Source organism: Schistocerca nitens, chromosome 1, assembly GCF_023898315.1.
Source record: "Schistocerca nitens isolate TAMUIC-IGC-003100 chromosome 1, iqSchNite1.1, whole genome shotgun sequence".
Taxonomy (NCBI): Eukaryota; Metazoa; Arthropoda; class Insecta; order Orthoptera; family Acrididae; genus Schistocerca; species Schistocerca nitens.
The window spans coordinates 356,992,376-357,015,670 of record NC_064614.1 but is presented as its reverse complement, the minus strand read 5'-3'; the positions used below and the strand labels follow the sequence as shown (position 1 = coordinate 357,015,670).

The 23,295-nt window shown below is 45.3% G+C and overlaps 1 protein-coding gene across 1 annotated transcript in view; it reads left to right on the top strand.

Moving 5' to 3' along the window:
• The window catches only part of LOC126235737 (acidic phospholipase A2 PA4-like), a 201,564-nt gene that overhangs the window by 70,765 nt on the left and 107,504 nt on the right, over positions 1–23,295 (top strand). Inside the window, exon 2 of the mRNA XM_049944521.1 lies at positions 14,731–14,887. The gene's annotated coding sequence lies outside the window, so the exon portion shown is untranslated. The remainder of the gene's footprint in view (positions 1–14,730; positions 14,888–23,295) is intronic.

Genomic DNA, 23,295 nt, shown 5'->3' with positions numbered 1-23,295 from the left:
TAACAGGGCGGCCACAGGCCGCTGGGCCTTGACATTTGGCCATTCACTGCAGAAGTCCCAACCAACTGGCTTCTGCTCTCTCCCATGTCACGAATAGTGTGCGCTGTAAAGGAACTGATTATTATATTGTTAATCACTCAGTGACGACATTTTAAGTACATGCCAGCTCTTAATAGTCACTGTGTTTCCACAACGTTGGATTCACGACGCTCCGGCTCATAAGCTACGTTGGCGTTAAATTCAAAGAGGCACTTGAGTGTGTCATTGTGATGTCTATCTATGAAACGGTGTCTTTCCTTCGGTTCCTTCGGTGCATTCATTTTAATGTTGACTTTTCTGCTGTGTCAATCCCAAGTGATTTTTTTCCAAAAGAGGTATGTACATAAGAACCTAGATTTTTCTGCAAATCAACTAGTTTTGTGCGTAGCGTCCTCTTCAATGAGTGTTTCATATTTTCTTTTATATAAACATCATTAAAATCATACGCACCGGATCAATTAGTTACTGTGTCTGCTGTTTTTTGTTTTGTCTTAAGAAGATAAATTCAAAGTTAAGGTACTCTATCGCCCTACACCTAACTGGAACGAAAATTTAGTACATAAAAAGTGGCGAATATGATAGACGTAGAAAACGACTTGCCTTTGATGAGCACATGGCTATGAGATTTTCGTCTTAAGGCGATTTTTCTTTACGACGGTTCACTTTCTATGCCCATGTTTCGATTTATAATAAATACGTTTAAGAGATCCTGTCCTCAGCAAAAGAGAATTTCTTGTTTTTTCTTCAGTCATCCATATTTCGGTGATGTTTCACTGAAGTGGGTTTCCTTTTCTTAACAACACACGTTGTTACTTAAGTCGCTACCTGTCTTCCGCAGCTCAGCCGATTTTTCGACACACTTTGTCACGTGCAGCTCTGTTGTCTGCGGCTATGATTTCCCGTTATCAACACTCCGCGAACCGTATTGGCAACGTGCTGTTTCACTGTTTACGATACTGTCAGCTGCGACACATGGTTACGTGAGTGCAAAGGGAAAATAGCTTTACATAAATGTCGCTCCGCGCTGACGTCACATAGGTTTGTTGCCGTTACGAAGACACATCTATTTCATTCCGTCAGTGGTGATGCCACCAGCCTGTATATTAACCACCGGCCGCCACCGCATTGTTGTCATGGAATAAATATGGAACGCGTGGCAGCACCCTTACATATTCATGTCATTTGACAAACGATGTAAATTAACTTGGTCACCTCGTTGAAGAAAGGTAGCCTTAGGAAGTAGTTAACTGCTGTGGAAGGCGTGCCACAATCAGTCGCTATTGTGTTATCAAATTTGTTTTATCCTTCTTCAGCGATTTCTTTTGTTCTCACACCCATCTGCGGGAGGTGTACAGTTAGTTTCTCACACAGAAAAGATAGAAGGCCCTACATTTGTTCTCAACGTAGTATTCTCTTCTTCCATTCCGTTGGTGTGACTACCAAAAGATGAGCACAACGCATCGAAAACGCAGTTGCGAAGTTACAGCACAATAACACACAGCTGACAGGAACCAAAAGTTGCAGTCGACCTTTTTTTAAATAACCTGTTTGCGCAAATTTTGCCAGTTGATTGTACTCAGTTTTTTCGTGTATTGTACTTGCGATACTGGATAACTTTGCAGATTTATCTTATATTATTATATACAAACTATATATTTCATTTAAATAGGCTACGGTAAACAAAATGGTTCAAATGGCTCTGAGCACTATGGGACTTAACTTCTGAGGTCATCAGTGCCCTAGAACTTAGAACTACTTAAACCTAACTAACCTAAGGACATCACACACATCCATGCCCGAGGCAGGATTCGAACCTGCGACCGTAGCGGCCGCGCGGTTCCAGACTGTAGCGCCTAGAACCGCTCGGCCACCGCGGCTGGCTACGGTAAACACTAATATATAACATCTATTTTGATAATATTGTTGTATGCATTTCCAGGGCTAACTTTTTTTTAAAGATCATCGCATTTGCCAGTTACTTCTTAACAACTACAGAGATTGACAACAGGTATAATTCAAGTGTGTGTAAGTATTGGAGGGACATGGGGATTGAGATGATGTATTTGTATGTTTAGTTTCGTCATTCTATAGAAAATTGCTGGATCACTAGTTTTATGTCAGGATTTCTGTTTCTTATAGGAGATCAATTTTTTTAGTTTTTCTTTATAATGTGTATTATTTCCGTATTCTTTTCAGTGTCTGTGCTTATGTTCGTCTCAGATTGGTGGAAAGCAATGGCCGACCTGCTTATACTGTTTAATCGTAGTGCATCTATATCTTCTCTGTATAGGGCGCAGAATCTTCTCCCTGCCTGTCCCACATAGTAACAGGAACAATAATGGCAATAATCTTATAAATTACTGGCAGGCTGTGAATGTTCTCGTCTTTTTTAACAGTATGTGTGCGTCTGCCACACTTTACTTATTTTCATACTATTATTACAATTTATGTTTTCATTTCTACAAGACAAAGATTCTATCAACAACAGGCAGACATACGTAATTTTCGTTTGTGGGGACTGAGGAGGAACACTGGCTATACAGTTATTGTTGATTTTATATGATTTCGTCTTAATGTTACCGTGGGGATTATCAATTCATGCAGGAATGTAACTATTATTTTGTATAATGGATTTATGTTTTGTAACACAAGCTGTTCTTTTCGATCTAGTCGCATTTCATATAGTCTGTTAAACATTGCCCTGAAGTAAGTTATTTTGTTGTTTTGGGTGACATACACATGTCGTGAAAGTGGTTCCTAAGGATCTGGAACTCTTGTCTGTTATTATTTTTAATTATTATGACGTCGAGGTAACTGAATGCACCCCCATTTGGTTTTCTACTGTGAATTTGATTTTTGGTGCATTTTATTTAACTCATCTGCAACTAACTGGATTTAATTTGTAGAACCTCGAAACGGAATCAGAGAGTTATCAACATATTTTCTACAATCTACAGTTTTGCTCTTTATCTGGAAATACTTTGCAAAATAATTAATTTCTGTATCATTGATAGTAATTTGATTTTTCCTTAACGGCTAATATGTATCACCTGTCATGGAAAAATTTAAAAACTTGTCTTGAAATTGCACCCCTCCTCACTATTATCGTTGTTACTTTATAAATCATTGCGCTTTCCTCCTCCTGTGTTAATACTGCAGAAAGTTAGCATCGAAAATGACTTTCGGCGCTCAAATGGTTCAAATGGTATTGAGCGCTATGGGACTTAACATCTGAGGTCATCAGTCCCCTAGAACTTAGAACTACTTAAACCTAACTGACCTAAGGACATCACACACATCCATGCCCGAGGCAGGACTCGAACCTGCGACCGTAGCGGTCACGCGGTTCCAGACTGAAGCGTCTAGAACCGCTCGGCCACAGCTGCCGGCTTTCGGCGCTGAATTTGGAGCTCTAGTGACTCAAGGTGCACCCTGCGTACTTAGCAAGAGCGGCACGGAGTACGCAGCCTCTGGGGTCTGCCAAACGCTTACGGGACCAAGCGCAGCGCTGCGTTCTGCCAGTGCGAGTGAAAGCTGCAGCGGACTGCCCGCTCCCTCATCTGTTGCGTAGTGTCAGCCATGCGGAAGCGTTAACGGCGCGGGCGCCACACTGCAGGAAAGCGAAATCACCCATCAGCCTCCGCCGTCTCGTCGGGCATGCAGCCGTTAGCACTTCTGGTTTACGCACAGAGACGCACAATAGTCCACTTTCAGCACGCTTTCCCTCTCTTCTGTTTACAGCTGAGTTGCAGCAACAACTAACAAATACGTACTTTCGTTCACTTCATGTATATTGCCGTTTACCTCATATTACGTTCTTATTTATGACGTAAATTTTGTAAGGTTGGTCTGTACACAGTTTCATCAATCCATTCTTATTATGCGAATCCACACCGTAATAAAAAGTTATAGGATTCCGCCTTATACTGATATACACTGGCAAAAGTCATGGGCTAGCAATACACACATAAATGGCGGTAGCGTCACGTACACGAGGTATGAAAGGGCTGAGTATTGGCGGAGATATCACTTGTACTTAGGTGATTCGTGTCAAAGGTTTGTGACGTGATTACAGGCGCAGAACGGGACTGTTTAATGTGAAAAGGTTTCCGACTTGAATAAAAATGGAATTGAGGGTATGGCATCGCTGGCCGGGAGGCCCCTATACGGGGAAGGTCGGCCGCCGAGTGCTAGTCTTATTTCACTCGACGCCACATTTTTTTTTCTATATTGCCCGTTGATTTTGTTCGTGGCGGACGTCGGATGACAACCGTTCACGTTGTTCGTTGATCCGTTCACTCAGGTTTTTTTATTTTTTTATTTTTTTTATTTATTTTTTTATTTTTTTATTACAGAGCGGAGCTAAACCCTCTGATCGAACACGCTGAGCTATCGTGCCGGCTGCATTTGGCGACTTGCGAGCCGGTGATGAAGATGAATTGATGATGAGGACAACACAGTACGCACACGGCCTGGAATCAAACGCGGGCCCGCTTGCACGGGGGCGAGCACGTTACCACCCAAGCTAAGCAAGTGGACTCCGACTTGAATATCGGTGCACGACGGGACTTAACAAACTTTGAACGCGGAATGGTAGATGGAGCTAGACGCATAGGACATTCCCTTTCGGAAATCGTTATGGAATTAAAGTGTGCCGAGAATACCAAATTTCAGACATTACCTCTAACCACAAACATTGCAGTAGCCGACGACTTAACTTAACGACCGAGAGCAGCGGTGTTTGCGTAGAGTTGTCAGTGCTAATAGACAAGCAGTACTGCGTGAAATAACGGCAGAAATCAATGTGCGACGTACGACGAACGTATCCGTTAGGACAGTGCGGAGAAATTTAGCTGTAATGGGCTGTGGCAGCAGACGACTGACGCGAGTGCCTTTGCTGGCAGCAAATCACCTGCAGCTTCTCTCCTGGGCTTGTGACCATGTCGGTTGGACCCTAGACTACTGGAAAGACCTTGGTCTGGTCAGATGAGTCCCGATGTCAGTTGGTAGGAGCGGATGGTAGGAGTTCGAGTGTGGTGTAGATCCCACGAAGCCTTGGACCTAAGTTGTCAACAAGGCACTGTTCAAGCTGGTGCTATGGGCTGTGTTTATATGGAATGGACTAGGTCATCACGTCCAACTGGACCTTTCGTTGAATGGAAATGGCTTTTTCAGCTACATGGACTTCATGTTCCCAAACAACTATGGAATTTTTATAGATCACAATGCGCCATGTCATTGGCCACAATCGTGCGCAGTTGGTTTGAAGAATATTCTGGAGAATTCGAGCGAATGATTTGGCCACACATATTTTCCTGATTTACCTAAATCAATTAAAGCAAATGATTGGACGGCTCACTTGAAACTTGAAAGCTTATACTTTGTTCAATCCGAGATTATTTTCCATTTCCACTGGCCCCGTTATCAACTGTTTGTTTAGCCTTTATCTTAGAATTTTCCTTTTTTTACATTCGGCAGAGGCAGCAGTCAAGTTCCCGTCCATCCACCCTGATTTAGCTTCCTCGTGGTTCTCCTTAACTCATTTCAGCCGAGTGGTCGGTGAAAACCTGAATCATGTTAGTCAGACTGAGAATTTAATGTTCTTACTCAACAAAATGGCTCTGAGCACTATGGGACTTAACTGCTGTCGTCATCAGTCCCCTATAACTTAGAACCACTTAAACCTAACTAACCTAAGGACATCACACATATCCATGCCCGAGGCAGGATTCAAACCTGCGACCGTAGCGATCTCGCGGTTCCAAACTGTAGCGCCTAGAACCGCTCGGCCACCCCGGCCGGTCGATCCTCTTCAATTGCCGTCGTCACGCACGCAACACACACTTTCGTACGTTTTGTGACTTAGCGGATAATGTTTTTCCGCTTTCTCTGTATTCAGTATAAATTTTCTATACAGTGCCTCATGAAACACCAAAAACTTCGGCTACCTTGGTTACGGAAGCGCCATCATATGAGCATTAACAATTTGACCACGTTCAAATTCATTGCACTCCGACATGATGCAGTCACAACTACACAGGACACAGTTCTGGCTCCGACTGACACTTGCAACGTATTAAGGACATTGCACAGGTGCCGTTCAAGTAAAATGCAACAGCGCAACTTGCATGCTTGGCTAGCGTCTGCATTTGTGTTCAAGCACGTATTTCTCGCAGTGTTGCCATATTTTTTGTCCGCCCCCTGTACTATCTTCAGTACTACACTCCTGGAAATTGAAATAAGAACACCGTGAATTCATTGTCCCAGGAAGGGGAAACTTTATTGACACATTCCTGGGGTCAGATACATCACATGATCACACTGACAGAACCACAGGCACATAGACACAGGCAACAGAGCATGCACAATGTCGGCACTAGTACAGTGTATATCCACCTTTCGCAGCAATGCAGGCTGCTATTCTCCCATGGAGACGATCGTAGAGGTGCTGGATGTTGTCCTGTGGAACGGCTTGCCATGCCATTTCCACCTGGCGCCTCAGTTGGACCAGCGTTCGTGCTGGACGTGCAGACCGCGTGAGACGACGCTTCATCCAGTCCCAAACATGCTCAATGGGGGACAGATCCGGAGATCTTGCTGGCCAGGGTAGTTGACTTACACCTTCTAGAGCACGTTGGGTGGCACGGGATACATGCGGACGTGCATTGTCCTGTTGGAACAGCAAGTTCCCTTGCCGGTCTAGGAATGGTAGAACGATGGGTTCGATGACGGTTTGGATGTACCGTGCACTATTCAGTGTCCCCTCGAAGATCACCAGTGGTGTACGGCCAGTGTAGGAGATCGCTCCCCACACCATGATGCCGGGTGTTGGCCCTGTGTGCCTCGGTCGTATGCAGTCCTGATTGTGGCGCTCACCTGCACGGCGCCAAACACGCATACGACCATCATTGGCACCAAGGCAGAAGCGACTCTCATCGCTGAAGACGACACGTCTCCATTCGTCCCTCCATTCACGCCTGTCGCGACACCACTGGAGGCGGGCTGCACGATGTTGGGGCGTGAGCGGAAGACGGCCTAACGGTGTGCGGGACCGTAGCCCAGCTTCATGGAGACGGTTGCGAATGGTCCTCGCCGATACCCCAGGAGCAACAGTGTCCCTAATTTGCTGGGAAGTGGCGGTGCGGTCCCCTACGGCACTGCGTAGGATCCTACGGTCTTGGCGTGCATCCGTGCGTCGCTGCGGTCCGGTCCCAGGTCGACGGGCACGTGCACCTTCCGCCGACCACTGGCGACAACATCGATGTACTGTGGAGACCTCACGCCCCACGTGTTGAGCAATTCGGCGGTACGTCCACCCGGCCTCCCGCATGCCCACTATACGCCCTCGCTCAAAGTCCGTCAACTGCACATACGGTTCACGTCCACGCTGTCGCGGCATGCTACCAGTGTTAAAAGACTGCGATGGAGCTCCGTATGCCACGGCAAACTGGCTGACACTGACGGCGGCGGTGCACAAATGCTGCGCAGCTAGCGCCATTCGACGGCCAACACCGCGGTTCCTGGTGTGTCCGCTGTGCCGTGCGTGTGATCATTGCTTGTACAGCCCTCTCGCAGTGTCCGGAGCAAGTATGGTGGGTCTGACACACCGGTGTCAATGTGTTCTTTTTTCCATTTCCAGGAGTGTATTATCCTCGACGGCAGTGATCTTATCGGGAAACGGTAGTTGCAGCATAACACTCACTAGGCTATCATAAATGATGCGGGATTGCTGCCCGTAATTCGTATATCGAAAGCAACAACAGAATGAACGAAATACGATGAAACTGGGGTATCATGTATTATACACACTCCATGTGGGAGCAGAATTAGGATGTCCGAGCCAACTTTCTCTTCGGAGGTTTGCTATAAACAAAGGCAGCGAGTTATTGAAAACAAGGAGAAATTCGCCTCATCGAATTTTATCAGTCACTTGTAATCATCTTTGTCCGCTGTCAATTAACATCGCCGTAGTCTATGTTCTTCTGGGAAACTGTAAGGTAACGAATGTAAAATGATCGTATGATACTACTGGCCGGGAGACCCTATCTGTTCAGCTGCCTATTGCAAGTATTCTTATTTGACGCCATTTCGCGAGCTGCTCGTCGATGATAATGGGATGATGACAAGAACAACACAACTCCCAGCCTCCAAGCGACTAAAATCTTAAACCTGGCCGGGAATCGAAACCGGGCTCTCTGCAGTTTTGTCAGCCGCACTGATCGCTGAACTACGCACATCAACGATAACGTAATGATAAGAGGATGGAGTGTTTATCTTGCCATTGTTGAACATCTTGTGCAGTCCGTGGTGGAGTGTGATTACTACAGAATATTCTTCGTTATCTAGATATGGTCCAGAAGCAACATGGACAGTGCAGTCCTTTGTGAAAATCACTTTCAATAGTAGAGTACTGATTTTCGTCCACTATTATTATTTAGTGATAACGAATGGTCATGAGTAGCCTACGCTGTGATAACGGTGCACACTGTTCCTCTCTATTCGCGTAACACACGGGCGGTTGTCGGTGCGGTTGCACCAACTACCGCTCTCCAGTATTGTGCTCTTGTTGAAAATCAGAGGTTTCTCCCATTTCGCTTTCCTTTCGGCTGGACAAGTGCAAGGACGAATACGTAATGCGCCGCCTATCGTACCACAGAGGAACTTCCTTTCATGTAAACACCAACGATATTTACAGCGTGTAAAAGATCAGTTTTATAGCGAACAAATATGGATGGTTTCCGGAACACAGGAGCTTCTATCAATGTGATAACCGTTTTACGTTCAAAAGTGAATAAAACTGTGACGGAAAGTTGCTGCTATCTCCGGTCTTATTTCACTAAACTAGGAGCAGTCCAGTAATAACCCAGAGACGTGAGGCAGTGGTCGGGCACTGGACTCGCATTCGCGGGGGAGGCGGCTCAAACCCCCATCCGTGCATCCAGATTCAGGTTTTATTTCGTGATTTCTCTAAATCACGTAAGGCACATGACGGAATGGCTTCTACGAAAAGAACATGACCAATCTCCTTCCCAATTTGAGCTTCTGCCTCGTCTTAAATGACCATGCCATCGACGGAACGTTAAGCCATAATCTTCTTATTCCTTCGAAAGAGGCATACTTTTTCTAGTTTTCTTTCCTCGTTCATTCTGTCAATGTAAGTTATGCATTGAGTTCGTTCTTGACCTGCTTTCGCAAGTCACTGAAATTTGAATAGTCTTCTGTGAATATACCCCTATCTTCCCATAAAACTTCACGTGCGTATCAATTGAGGATTCCCGCAATATTTTCGTGCTAATCAGTTAGTTCTGTCACATATAGTCAACTCTTCTTTGGACATCGCAGCATTTTGTGGTTTCAATCTCTCACATCCGAAAAATATTCTCATTCTGAAGCAACATATTAAAGTGCTAGTGGCTCGTACTCAGCAAATTGACCACGGCACTGCCTGCTATACGAACGCATATGAGCCTAATTTCGAGAGAGATAAAATTTTTGTTAACTGCTTTTTACACCATGTAACCAAACGTCTTTGGATACCAATTGGCTCACCTCCTGTATGACGTCAGCTGTGAATGGAGGGATGTATTTTAAACTGTTGGGCAGTTAAGAGCGTAGGAAGCAAATCAATGAAGGAATAGAAAAAATAGTGAAGTAGTAAAGAAGCAGTTAATAGCAGACTGGGTGGGTCAGGAGAGCTCGGTGACTTCGAACATAGACTATTCATTGGATATTACCTGAGTAACAGATTAACAGATTCATCATGGACGTATCAACCCTTCCAAAGCTGCCCAAGTCGACTCATGGTGATGAGACTATGAAGCGAAAACCGAAGGAATAACAACAGCTAAACAAAGACCAGGCAGACATCATACACTGACGGACAGGGACCGTCGAGTATTGCCGAGAATGGCTGGAAAAACATTGCATGAAATGAGCAGAAGGAATCACTTGCAAGTTCCAAAGTGCAACCAGCTACACCGAGGGGCCAAAGAAACAGGTACAGCCATGCGTATTCAAATACAGAGATATGTAAACAAGCAGAATACGACGCTACGGTCGACAACGCCTATATAAGACAACAAGTGTCTGGTGCAGTTGTTAGATCGGTTACTGCTGCTACAATGGCAGATTATCAAGATTTAAGGGATTTTGAACGTTGTGTTATAGTCGGCGCACGAGCGATGGGACACAGCATCTCCGAGGCAACGATGAGGTGGAGATTTTCTCGTACGACCACTTCACGAGTGTACCGTGAATATAAGGAATCCCGTAAAACATCAAATCTCCAATAGAGCTCCGGCCAGGAAAAGATCCAGCAAGAACAATATCGACGACGACTGAGGAGAGTCGTTCAACATGACAGAAATGCAACCCTTCCGTAAATTGCTGCATATTTCAATACTGGGCCACCAACAAGTGTCAGCATGCGAACCATTCATCGAAACATTATCGATATGGGCTTTCGGAGCCGAAGGTACACTCGTGTACCCTTTATGACTGCACGGCACAAAGCTTTACCCCTCGCCTGGGCCCGTCAACACCGACATTGAACTGTTGACGACTGGAAACGTGTTGCCTGCTCGGACGAGTCTCGTTTCAAATCGTATCGAGCGGATGGACGTTTACGAGTATGGAGACAACCTCACGAATCCATGGACCTTGCATATCAGTAGGGGACTGTTCAAGCTGGTGGAGAATCTTAAATGGTGTGGGGAGTGTGCAACTGGAATGATATGGGACCCTGATACGTCTAGATACGACTCTGATAGGTGACACATACGTAAGCATCCTGTCTGATCACTTGCATCGTTCATGTCCATTGTACATTCAGACGGACTTGGGCAATTCCAGCAGGACAATGCGACACACCATACGTCCAGAATTGTCACATAGTGGCTCCAGGAACACTCCTCTGAGTTTAAGTACTTCCGCTGGCCACCAAACTCCCCAGACGTGAACATTATTAAGCATATCTGGGATGCCTTGCAACGTGTTGTTCAGAAGAGATCTCCACCCCCTCGTACTCTTACGGATTTATGGATAGCCCTGCAATTCCTCCCAGCAATACTTCAGACGTTAGTCTAGTCCATGCCACGTCGTGTTGCGGCACTTCTGAGTGCTCACGGGGGCCCTACGCCATATTAGGCAGGTGTACCAGTTTCTTTGGCTCTCGAGTATTGATGATGATGATGATGATGTTTGGTTTGTGGGGCGGTCGTCAGTGCCCGTGCAAAGTCCCAATTTTTACACAGTCTAATTTTAATTCAATCCAAACTATCAACTCTCACGAAAGATGATGATGATGATGAAATTATGGGGACAACACAAACACCGAGCCTCGGGCAGAGAAAATCCCCAACCCGGCCGGAAATCGAACCAGGGACCCCGTGATCCAGAGGCAGCAACGCTAGCTGCTAGACCACGAGCTGCGGATCTCTTGAGTGTAGTGCGGTGACTAATATACAGTTAATGCGTAAAGGACGAAATATCTTCGTACAAAAATGTGATAATGTAATGTGAAAACGACATCGATATACCAACTTTATTGATCTCCAGTACTGAGTACGGAAACATGTATCTGAATGTAAATAACCTGAAGATGGGCACAAGCCTGAAATCGGTCGTGTGTTAAATGAAATCACCTTCCGTTGTTACATCTACATACATATACACCGCTAGCTACCAAGCGGTTACTGGTAGCGGTCATTATTCTACACTTAAATGAAATATTATAAGGAATACTACGATATTGCAAGGTTTTCAGATGCCCTCTCGAGGGCTTGCATACATAAATGCGCTTGTGGGCTGATCCGCTGCATTTCAGCCAGGTAAGGGCGACCGTCAGTAAGTTGGTCGTACCTTCTGTGAACGACAAATTCGACACAGATCTGGAGTTCACGATTGAAACCTACAAACCACAAAAAACGACAGAAGTGCTGACTCTCCTGACCGTAGGTGCAAACGACTGAAAAAGAAACAGCCTTCCTTTTATTTACACGCTGGCCGGCCGGGGTGGCCGAGCGGTTCTAGGCGCTACAGTCTGGAAACGCGCGACTGCTACGGTCGCAGGTTCGAATCCTTCCTGGGGCATGGATGTGTGTGATGTCCTTAGGTTAGTTAGGTTTAAGTAGTCTAAGTTCTAGGGGACTGATGACCTTAGAAGTTAAGTCCCATAGTGCTCAGAACCATTTACACGCTGGCATGCTGATATTCCGCAAAACCTGTGTTGACAGTCGTAATGCTAAGTGAAATACTGATAATGTGGATGCTCAATTCGTTTTTATGTCGTTTGTGTGTGTGTGTGTGTGTGTGTGTGTGTGTGTGTGTGTGTGTGTGAAATCTTATGGGACTTAACTGCTAAGGTCATCAGTCCCTAAGCTTAGACACTACTTAACCTAAATAATCCTAAGGACAAACACACACACCCATGCCCGAGGGTGGACTCGAACCTCCGCCGGGATCAGCCGCACAGTCCATGACTGTATGTAGTTTGAATCATTATTCATGTACATTATGCTAAATCGATGTACTAAGCATTAATGTTAACAAATTATTTTTGTTTCGTTATTGAATTATTTTATGTATTTTATTGTCATTATTATTAAATCTTAGGCAGCTGTCGTATGTTAAAAGTTGGAGTGATAACAAAAATATATCTGGGGAGGAGAGGTGGAGAAAGTAAGAACTGTGAGCCTCCTCATCCCCAGAAATCACCCTGGACCTGTGACTGTGTTTGCTACTGTTAAGTACATTGCCTGACGAAAAAGATGAAGCACCCAGAAGGCATTGTTAGATATCACTGTAACTTTCTACACGAGCAGACCATCGACGGGTATGTCAATAATTAGAGTTGCAATTCTCTGTGTTAGGTGGAAACACCACAAAACGCATTAATGTTGTTCGTGTTTAGTTTTCTTCCCAGACCTGGTAGGGTGTATAACAGCGTCAGATGTAGAGTGATGACTGCGAATCACACGGAGATGCCGCATACTCGTGTGAGGCAGCATTATCTGGACCTGACAGAGTCTGAAAGGGGCCTCAAAGCGGGACCTCATTTGACCGGCTAGTCGAAGCGTGCAGCATCCAGATTTGTGAGGAATTCGAATGTGACAGTGGGTCGCTGTTGGACAGCAGGGCAACCATACACGTCGTCAAGGTTGTGGTGGACCACGTCTGATCATCACCAGGGAAGGTCACCAAATTGTGCACCAAGCACATCATAATCCCTTGACATCTGTGCCCGCCATCCGAGAACAAATAACAAACTCCGTGTATAATTCTGTGCCACCCCACACTATTGGTGCCGGCCTCTGAGGCAGAGCGGTTCTAGGCGCTTCAGTCCGGAACCACGCTGCTGCAGCGGTCGCAGGTTCGAATCGTGCCTCAGGCATGGATGTGTGTAATGTCCTTAGGTTAGTTAGGTTTAAGTAGCTCTAAGTCTAGGGGACGGATGACTTCAGATGTTAAGTCCCATAGTTCTTCGAGTCATTTGAATCATTTTGAACCACACTATTGGTAGGAGATCATCAGCATTCAGACTAGATAATTACCGTCCCACGAGTTGACTGCCGTTAACACCACAACACAAACGGCTGTGTTTAGAGTGGTGCCCAGACCGGGAAACATGGACTGCTGGTATATGACACTGCGTTGTACTCAACGACGAATGACGGTTCTGCACTACCCTGGTGAGAGGTCCCACTCTTCGAATGATTTCGAGAGGCACAGCCAAGTTACTCCTGGTGTCAAGGTGGGCAGGGACCCATCGGGTATGACTTCCCAACACGGCAGGAAGTGACCGAGGGAATTCTGACGACACAACGGTATGTCACGGACATACTGGGTCCTCTTGTGTTGCCTCTCATACCACAGTATCGTCGTACCATTTTTCAACAGGACAACGCTCTTCCACACATGGCAAGTGTCTCTATGTGCCCAGTCCCAGTGCCCTTTTCAAGGATATCAACTTCCAGTTGCAACTGTTCTGGGCTTGTTTGCCCCACAAGAAGATACCTCGGCTTTATGGCACCCTTTCTAACCGAATCAGTGCGTGCATCCATAACAGTTGGGGTTGAACGCCGCACAAATAAGTGGCCTCATACTACCAAGTTATTAGTTGCAATTCTCTGTGTCAGATGGAAAGTCCACAAAATGCATTAATGTTGTTAGTGTTTAGGTTTCTTCACAGACCTGGTAGGGTGTATAACAGCGTCAGATACAGAGTGATGACTGTCAATCACACGGAGATGCAGCATACTCATGTGAGACAGCGTTATCTGGACACGACGGTTTGAAAGGTGCCTCAAAGTGGGTCCCTAATTTGACCGGCTAGTCGAGGCAGGCAGCATTCCAAATTTGTGAGGAATTCGAATGTGACAATGGCCTGCTGTTGGAATGCAGGGCACCCATCCACGTAGTCAACGTTGTGGTCCACCACGTCTAAATAAGTGGCCTCATACTACCAAGTTATCAGTAAATTTACTCTGTTTGTTCAGTAAATAATGTAGCATACCCTCTCCACCTCTTCCTTTCCTCCCCCTCTTCTGGGTCGATCACGTTTTCAGCACCTCTGGTTTTCCATGTCGTGGTTTTGCACCGCACCAGTGTTGTAACAACAGACACGAGTAGTACCTTTCCTGCAGTGAGTGCAGCCTGTCCCTGTAGTGACGCAGAGGTTGTACGGTGTTGCAGGCCGCAGCTCCGCGCAGCCGCACTACAAGCGCTACAGCGGGCTGCGCGCCAGGCAGGACTCGCTGCTGCGGCTGGTGCACCACGAGCAGACGGTCGCGCTCATCGAGCTCGCCTCGCCGTCCGGCCCGCTGCTCAGCTGCGAGTTCATCGAGGTCTAGTGAGTGCATACACACTTTTTCCCTTCATTGCTGCACCTGAATGTAGCTGTTCGTCAGCCATGCAGGATTTTTAATTCTACTTTGTTAAAACAACCATTAAAAAGTGAAAAACAGCGGGTGATAGGGTGATATTAGAAAGAACCATCATGTGGCAATGGTTGTTGTTGTTGTTGTTGTGCTCTTCAGTCCAGAGACTGGTCTCATACAGCTCTCCATGCTACTCTATCTTGTGTAAGCTTCTTCATCTCCCAGTACCTACTGCAACCTACATCCTTCTGAATCTGCTTAGTGCATTCATCTCTTGGTCTCCCTCTACAATTTTTACCCTCCACGCTGCCTTCCAATGCTAAATTTGTGATCCCTTGATCCCTCAGAACATGTCCTACCAACCGATCCCTTCTTCTAGTCAAGTTGTGCCACAAATTGTTCTTCTCCCCAATTCAGGTCAATACCTCCTCATAAGTTATGTCATCTACCAGTCTAATCTTCATCATTCTTCTGTAGCACAACATTTCGAAAGCTTCTGTTCTCTTCTTGTACAAACTATTTATCGTCCACGTTTCACTTCCATACATGTCTACACTCCATACAAATACTTTCAGAAACCACTTCCTGACACTTAAATCTATACTCGATGTTAACAAATTTCTCTTGTTCAGAAACGCTTTCCTTGCCATTGCCAGTCTACATTTTATATCCTCTCTACTTCGACCATCATCAGTTATTTTGCTCCCCAAATAGCAAAACTCCTTTACCACTTTAAGTGTCTCATTTGCTAATGTAATTCCCTCAGCATCGCTTAACTTAATTCGACTACATTCCATTATCCACGTTTTGCTTTTGTTGATGGTCCTCTTATATCCTCCCTTCAAGACACTGTCCATTCCGTTCAACTGCTCTTCCAGGTGCTTTACTGTCTCTGACAGAATTACAGTGTCATCGCCGAACCTCAACGTTTTTATTTCTTCTGCATGGATTTTAATACCTATTCCAAATTTTTCTTTTGTTTCCTTTACTGCTTGCTCAATATACAGATTGAATAACATCGGGGATATGCTACAACCCTGTCTCACTCCCTTCCCAACCACTGCTTCGCTTTCATGTCCCTCGACTCTTATACCTGCCTTCTGTTTTCTGAACAAACTGTAAATACCCTTTAGCTGCCTGTATTTTACCCCTGCCACCTTCAGAATTTGAAAGACAGTATTCCAGTCAACATTGTCAAAAGCTTCCTATAAGTCTACAAATGCTAGAAATGTAGGTTTGCCTTTCCTTAATCTATCTTCTAAGATAAGTCGTAGGGTTATTAACGTGTTATAATTGTAGGACTGACATTGCGTATCCAGTATGGTGATGGTGGATCAGTAGAGAGGCTGGACGACTAAGACTGGAGGCTTCATGACCATATCTGGGTGATCAGTTGGATGCGATATGATAATGAGATCAGTAGGAGGGGACGTAGAAGTGAAGCTATGGTAGGGAGCTGATGTATAGGGTACTAGGACACGATATGGTTGTTTTTGTTATGAGGTTTTGGTGAAATAGGATCGGAGTTGCGATTAGACTGTGATGAGAGAGTGGTACCTAGGCAGCAGAGGTTGACAGTCGTTCTGGTAGTATGTAGCTGAGTCATAAAGGCAAAATGTGCGACAGGCAGCCAGTGTGATTTGATGAAAGATATGGAGCAGCTCAAACGAAGTCATATTTTGGAAGACAGCGGTGACAAAACGGATTATGTATCGTGTAGTGAGGGTAGCATGTAGAGAGATATTAGGACGGTGTTGTGTTCGTGTCGGGCGGATGGGTACAGCCATTTTACTTTTTGTGAGACTGGTTTTTACGTTGTAGAAGTGCAAATGGTTTCCATGACATACTAGACCTCTTAACGACAAACAGTTTAGAGCAAATAGAGAGGGTCATTATGGGTACACGAGTTAGTGGCCATAAGGCCATTGTAGGGAGACTGAATAACGTCAACATTCAAATCTACTAGCAAAAAACACAAAATATACTTCTTTTAAAAAAGTGCCAACTATGTAAGCGTCTACCAAATATGGCTTAAATTCGAAGAAACAGTGCTGAAGCCAGTTGAAAGATTTATACCAAGTAGATTAATAATAGACGGAACACATCACTTATAGTACACAAAGCATGCCAGGACACTGTTGCACAAATAACGAAAAAGCATGACAGGTTTAAAAGAACGCAAAGTCTTAAAGAATGGCGACGATTCACAGACACTCGAAACTTAGTGCACACTTCAGTACGAGATGCTTTTAATAGTTTTCACAACTAAAGTCTGTCTCGAGATCTGGCAGAAAATCCGAAGAGTTCCTGGTCGCATGTATAGTATATCAGCGGCAATACACAATCATTACTTTCGCTACGTGACAGCAACTGTAATGTTACCCACGACAGGGTCAAAAAAGCGGAATTATTAAACACTGTTTCCTGTGATTCTTTCATCGGAAGAGATGCAGTAAATACTCCAAAATTCGAATCAAGAACCTCTCTCAACATAACTAATTTGCAGATATATACCCCCTGGAAGCAAATGAATTCAGTTAATAAAGGAAAATCACGCGATGCAGATTGTAAACCAGCTGCGTTTCTTTCAGTGTGTGCTGAAGAAATAGCTTCATTTTTAGCAATCATATACAACCACTCGTTAAAGACTGTAAAATTTGCTCAGGTCTCAACAAAACGCCAAAAAGGACACAAAAGTAATTCATTGAATTATCGACCCAAACCACTGAAATCGATTAGTAGTAGGATTTTTGAGATTATTTTGTATTCCAATTTTATCAAATACCGTGACGATAACGATCTATTGACACAAGTCGTCACGGAATCGGAAAATATTGTTCTAGTGAAACACAACAGGCTCTTTAGTTGCCCGAAGTAATGAGTGCTATCGACTGGAGAACTTAAGTTGATACCGTATTTGTAGGTTTGCAGAAGGCTGTTGACACCGTTCCTCACAGGCTGTTTCCAATCAAACTGTGTGCCCATGAAGGGAGTATCCCCTCACCTGCGCGACTGGATTCGTGATTTCCTGTCAGAAAGGTCACAATTACATATAACACTTCCTCAAGGAAGTGTTACACGCCCTCTGCTGTTCTTAATTTGTATAAGCGATTTAGGAGAATATCTGACCAACCGTCTAACCGTCTTATATTGTTTGTAGATGATGCCGGCGTTTATCGTCCAGTAAAGTCATCAGGGGATAAAAACGAATTACAAGATTATTTATACAATATATGTGCTTGGTGCAAAAACTGGTAATTGACTCGGATCAATTAAACTCTGACGTCCTCCACATGAGTACTACAAAACATTTCGTTTAAATTTCTGAGACACGATAAATCACAGACGGATGAATAAAACTACTACTAATACTACGATGATGGTTTGTGCGGTGTAATTGTTGCGTAATTTGTTATGCTGAATGGTGATGATGGTACTTTAGGAGGTTGAATGGCAGGCAATGCCCAGAGGCCTTGTGACCAGATTTACCTACATAGGTGGGTACAATAGGATCATGAGATCTTTAGGAGCTTGGAACTGGAACAAGGATAGGGAATGTTGTATCGGGTTTGAAAAGGAAACTTCTAACGATTATCCTGAGGATTGCCATAATATGACTTGTTATGGTCATACTTGTGATCGGGATTTGATGCAGCAGGATTGGATATGTTGCACATGGTAGGATGGAAATGAGGTAGGAAAAGATACACTGCCTGACAAAAAAAAATTAGAACACCCGGAATACACGGTAGGATATCAATGTAATTTCGTACGCACAGACACCGTCGGCGGGTATTTAAATGACTAGAGTTGCAGTTCTTTTTGACAGGTAGAACGGCCACCAGACTGCATTATTTTGTTCGTGTTTAGCATTGTTCCAGGCCTGGTGGGTTATATAAGCAGCGGGAACAGTGTCAGATGTTGAGTGATAACTGTGAAGGACACGGAGATGCAACATACTCGTGTGAGACAGCGTAATCAGCATCTGATGAAGCCTGAAAAGGGCCTCACTATGGGTGTCCATTTGGCCGTTTGTACATATGGCACTGAACCGATGTTGGACTTAATGGGAACGTGAGGGCAGACATAATCGCCGACAAGATTACGATCGACCACGACTCACCACCACAACAGAGGATCGCCAAATTGTCCACCAAGCAGATCGTAACCTCTTCACATCTGCGCCTGCCATTCGGGAACAAGTAAAGGGCTCCGTGAAACATTGGTAGGAGGCTAGCAGTAGCCAGACTATGGAATTGTCGCCCCATGGATAGGCTGCCGATGACACCACAACACAAATGACTGCCTTTGGAGTGGAAAACTAATCAGGAATCATGGACTGCTGATGAATGGCGTCGCAAAGTGCTCAGCGATGAATAGAGATTCCGCACTACCCCAGATGGCCATCGTTGACGAATATGGCGGCTGCGTGGGGAGAGATCCCATTCTTCTAATATACTGGAGAGGCACAGTGGTGTTGATACTCCTGGAGTCGTGTTGTGGGGAGCCATCGAGTATGACTTCAGATCTTAACTGAGGGAACTCTGACGGCACAACGGTACATCACAGACATCCTGAGTCCTTGTGTGTTAGCTCCCACTTGACTTTATCGTGGTGCCATTTTTCAACACGACAATGATCGTCCACACACGATGTGCGTGGCCAGCAAGATCACCAGATCTGTCCCTGATAGAACATGTGTGGGACCAATTCGGAAGTCAACTACGTCCCACGGCCAGTATTCATGTTATGAAGGACCAGTCGAAACCATTGTGGGCCAACTTGCCTCAGGAGAGGTTACAACGGCTTTATGACATCTTTCTCAACCGAAGCAGTGCTTGCATTCAGGTGAGAGGGTGTGTTAAGTCGCACTTATAAGCGGGCACATATGCCAACTTCTTTATAAATTTGACTCGATATGTAATCATAGAAGTAGCACCAGATATCCTCATTCCCTTCTGGGTGCTTCACTTTTTTTTATCAAGCAGTGTATACTGACGGGAGAAAATTAAATGGTTGTGTTTCTGGAAGTATATGGCAATGGCATGTAGGTGTCATCTGATAAGGACAGCCAGTGTTATTTGATGAACGATATGATGTCGCTCAGATGGATGGATGTTCGGGGGGGAATGTCCTGACAAAACAGATTGTGTCTTTTTCTAATAATTTTCGGGCCGGCCGCTGTGGACGAGCGGTTCTAGGCGCTTCAGTCTGGAAAAGCGCTGCTGCTACGGTCGCAGGTTCGAAACCCGCCTCGAGCATGGATGTGTGTGATGTCCTTAGGTTAGTCAAGTTTAAGTAGTTCTAAGTCTAGGGGACTGATGACCTCAGATGTTAAGTTCCATAGTGCTCAGAGCCATTACATTACTTAATAATTTTCGGGTTTGCAGCCGGATCCCGTCAACATTCTGCCACGATATTTCGGCCAAGAGACCTCCGGACATCTCCAGATTAGTAGACAACTACTGAAGAGCAGTACAAAAAAACAAAAATTTTAGCTCCAGTTTCCAGTTTTTGGGATTCAGAATCAAAGAATCGGTGGCAATATGTTTTGCCGATAATCTTATAAATCGTGACAACGGCATTCAAGTGGACAAAAACTGTAGTCCCATAATTAAAGTTATCCAGTACCATCGAAATTGACCGGGTCATTCGATACTTAATGATCAGATCATCTCTCGCTTCCACCGCCGAGGCCTGCACAAACAACTCGGTGGTCCCGCGCATGTCGTCACCCAATTCACGCGCCGAAACACACCAGCACTTTTCTCACGCGCGAGATTCGGCGTAATGAATGTACATGGGGTCTTCAGTAGTTGTCTGTTCACCTGAAGATGGCCAGACGTCTCTTGGGCGAAATATCGTGTGCAGAATGTTGATCCAACAGGCTGCACACCCGAAAATCATTAGAAGAAGAAATACGCCAGGAAAATTTTAGATCATATCTTCTTTGTCCGCCCCCGGTAGCTGAGTGGATTACCGGCACGGTAGCTCAGCGTGCTCGGTCAGAGAGCTGGTTGGCCTCTGTAACAAAAAAACTGAGTGGAAGGATCAACAAACGAACTTGAACGGAGGTCATGTGACGTCCGCAACGACTAACAACGAGCGTGACAGAATGTCAATCCTAAGGGCCCGGGTTCGATCCCCGGCTGGGTCGGAGATTTTCTCCGCTCAGGGACTGGGTGTTGTGTTGTCCTAATCATCATCATTTCATCCCCATCGACGCGCAAGTCACCGAAGTGGCGTCAAATCGAAAGACTTGCTCCCAGCGAACGGTCTACCCGACGGGAGGCCCTAGTCACACGACATTTACATTTTATATCTTCTTTGCCGAAGGTCGGGGTCGGGTGGTTGTTAGGATGCAGTGATGGATCTGTAGGACAAATGGAAACGGTCGCCACTTTTTGTGGGAGGTAGTTTTGCCCTGCACTATATTTGTTACATGCCCACATCAGATCAAAGCACTTGCTGTGAACGCAAGTGCAGAGTGGCTGTAAGCCGAATGCGAAAGAAAGTCGACGACCTCGTGCCGTGTGTCGGCACGTGGAGGCTGCTGGGCCGCGGCGGCGTGTCTGGGTAGCGGCGGGGGGAAGCAGACGCGGAGTGTGGCAGTGAAAGCTGCTGCCACTGGCCCACTGACACGCTCAGCGGCATACTTCGCCCAGACATCCGCCCTCTTCTGATTCCAGTCGGCAGCTCTAATAGCTGTCTTATCCCAGGCTATACGACATTGCTGCAGCGTATATGCAATGTAGCGCGACTCTGCTGCGGGTATATAAGCACCGACATGTAGGCAACGGATTAGTGTAGCATTCGTGACTTTCTGACGTGCGTGGGGGCAATTGCGTAAATGTGACTTTTGAAGACGGTATTACCAAATGCATCCAAACAGGACCAATATGCTGTTATTCTTTTCTTGGCTACAAAGAACAAACATCGGTAAATATCCGTCGGAGAATGAAGAATGTGTATGGGGCACCACATATGTCGAAAAGCACCGTTGTGGAACTCAAGTGGGAGACACTCGAGCACCCGACCTATAGTTCCGATCTCTCCCCGTGTGACTATCACACCTTCGGTCCCTTAAAAAAGGCCGTGAACGATCGACGATTCCTGTCGGATGAGAATGTGAAGCAGGATGTTACAGACTTCTCCATGCAGCAGGACACGAAGTTTTACCAAGCGGGTATCTTCAACCCTGTGGGTCGGTGGGATGATTGCCTCACTACTCACTGCGATTTTGTCAGATAGGCATACCGATTCTGGACTGTGCGGCCTTCGAACGGTAAATTTTGGATCGCCACTTATACCACTGTTGAACTTGGCGTACTAGGTAACCTACGAGCGCGTAGGCCGTTGACCCCGCCAAGTTTCGGGGTTCTCTCTGTAGCGCGTCCCAGCGGCTCTCCAGAACTGGCGCTCGATTTCTGGGCTACACGGCCCACGGCGGAAGTCTCAGCAGGCTCATTAATTACAACGCTGTTTTCTCCAACGATGAAGTTTGCCTTGTAAATGAGGAACAAACACTTAAAGTTCCTTCGCGGCAGCAGTCGTTAACAGTCTTAAGGAATTTAATGAAAGACGTTCTGGTAAAACACCATAGGCTGTGCACATAAAACTTCTTTATTTCATTCGAGTACAAATGGTTTTGACCTCCTTGGTTATGATTAGTGCAGAGTAAAGAGCCGTTACATAACAAACCATCAACTGCACTCCATGTAATCACATATCTCAATAACTCAATTCGAATCAGCATTCCACGACAGTACTCAGTAGCAGATGGTCCAACAATCTTTTTCCGACTGTCACTGCCTTCACACTAGTTGTGTGAATAAGCCTGAAAATAGCACAAGGATGGCAAATGAGGTCAGACGAGGACGTTGTGGTAGTAGAGCATAGTGTGATGCTAAGTTCTTGCCTTACTTTTATTTTTTAATATAATTAACATTAAGTAAGCGCTCGCAAGAATATAAAAAGGTTACACAGATATAATCACTACGGAGGAAGTTTATACACACGTACAAAAATATTCGTACTGAAATGACAGTTCCAAATCTTCCGTATTCCTAAAAAGTCAGTAGCTTCTACATCTACATCTACATTTTCATACTACTTCTCTACCATTCCACACTCGAATGGCGCGTGGGAAAAAGGTACACCTAAATCTTTCCGTTCGAGCTCTGATTTCTCTTATTTTATTATGATGATCATTTCTCCCTACGTTGGTTGGTGTCAACAAAATATTTTCGCATACGGAAGAGAAAGTTGGTGATTGAAATTTCGTAGATAGGTCTCGCCGCAAAGAAAACCGCCTTTGTTTCTGTGACTGCCACCCCAACTCGCGTATCATATTAGAGACACTCTCACCCCTATTGCGCGA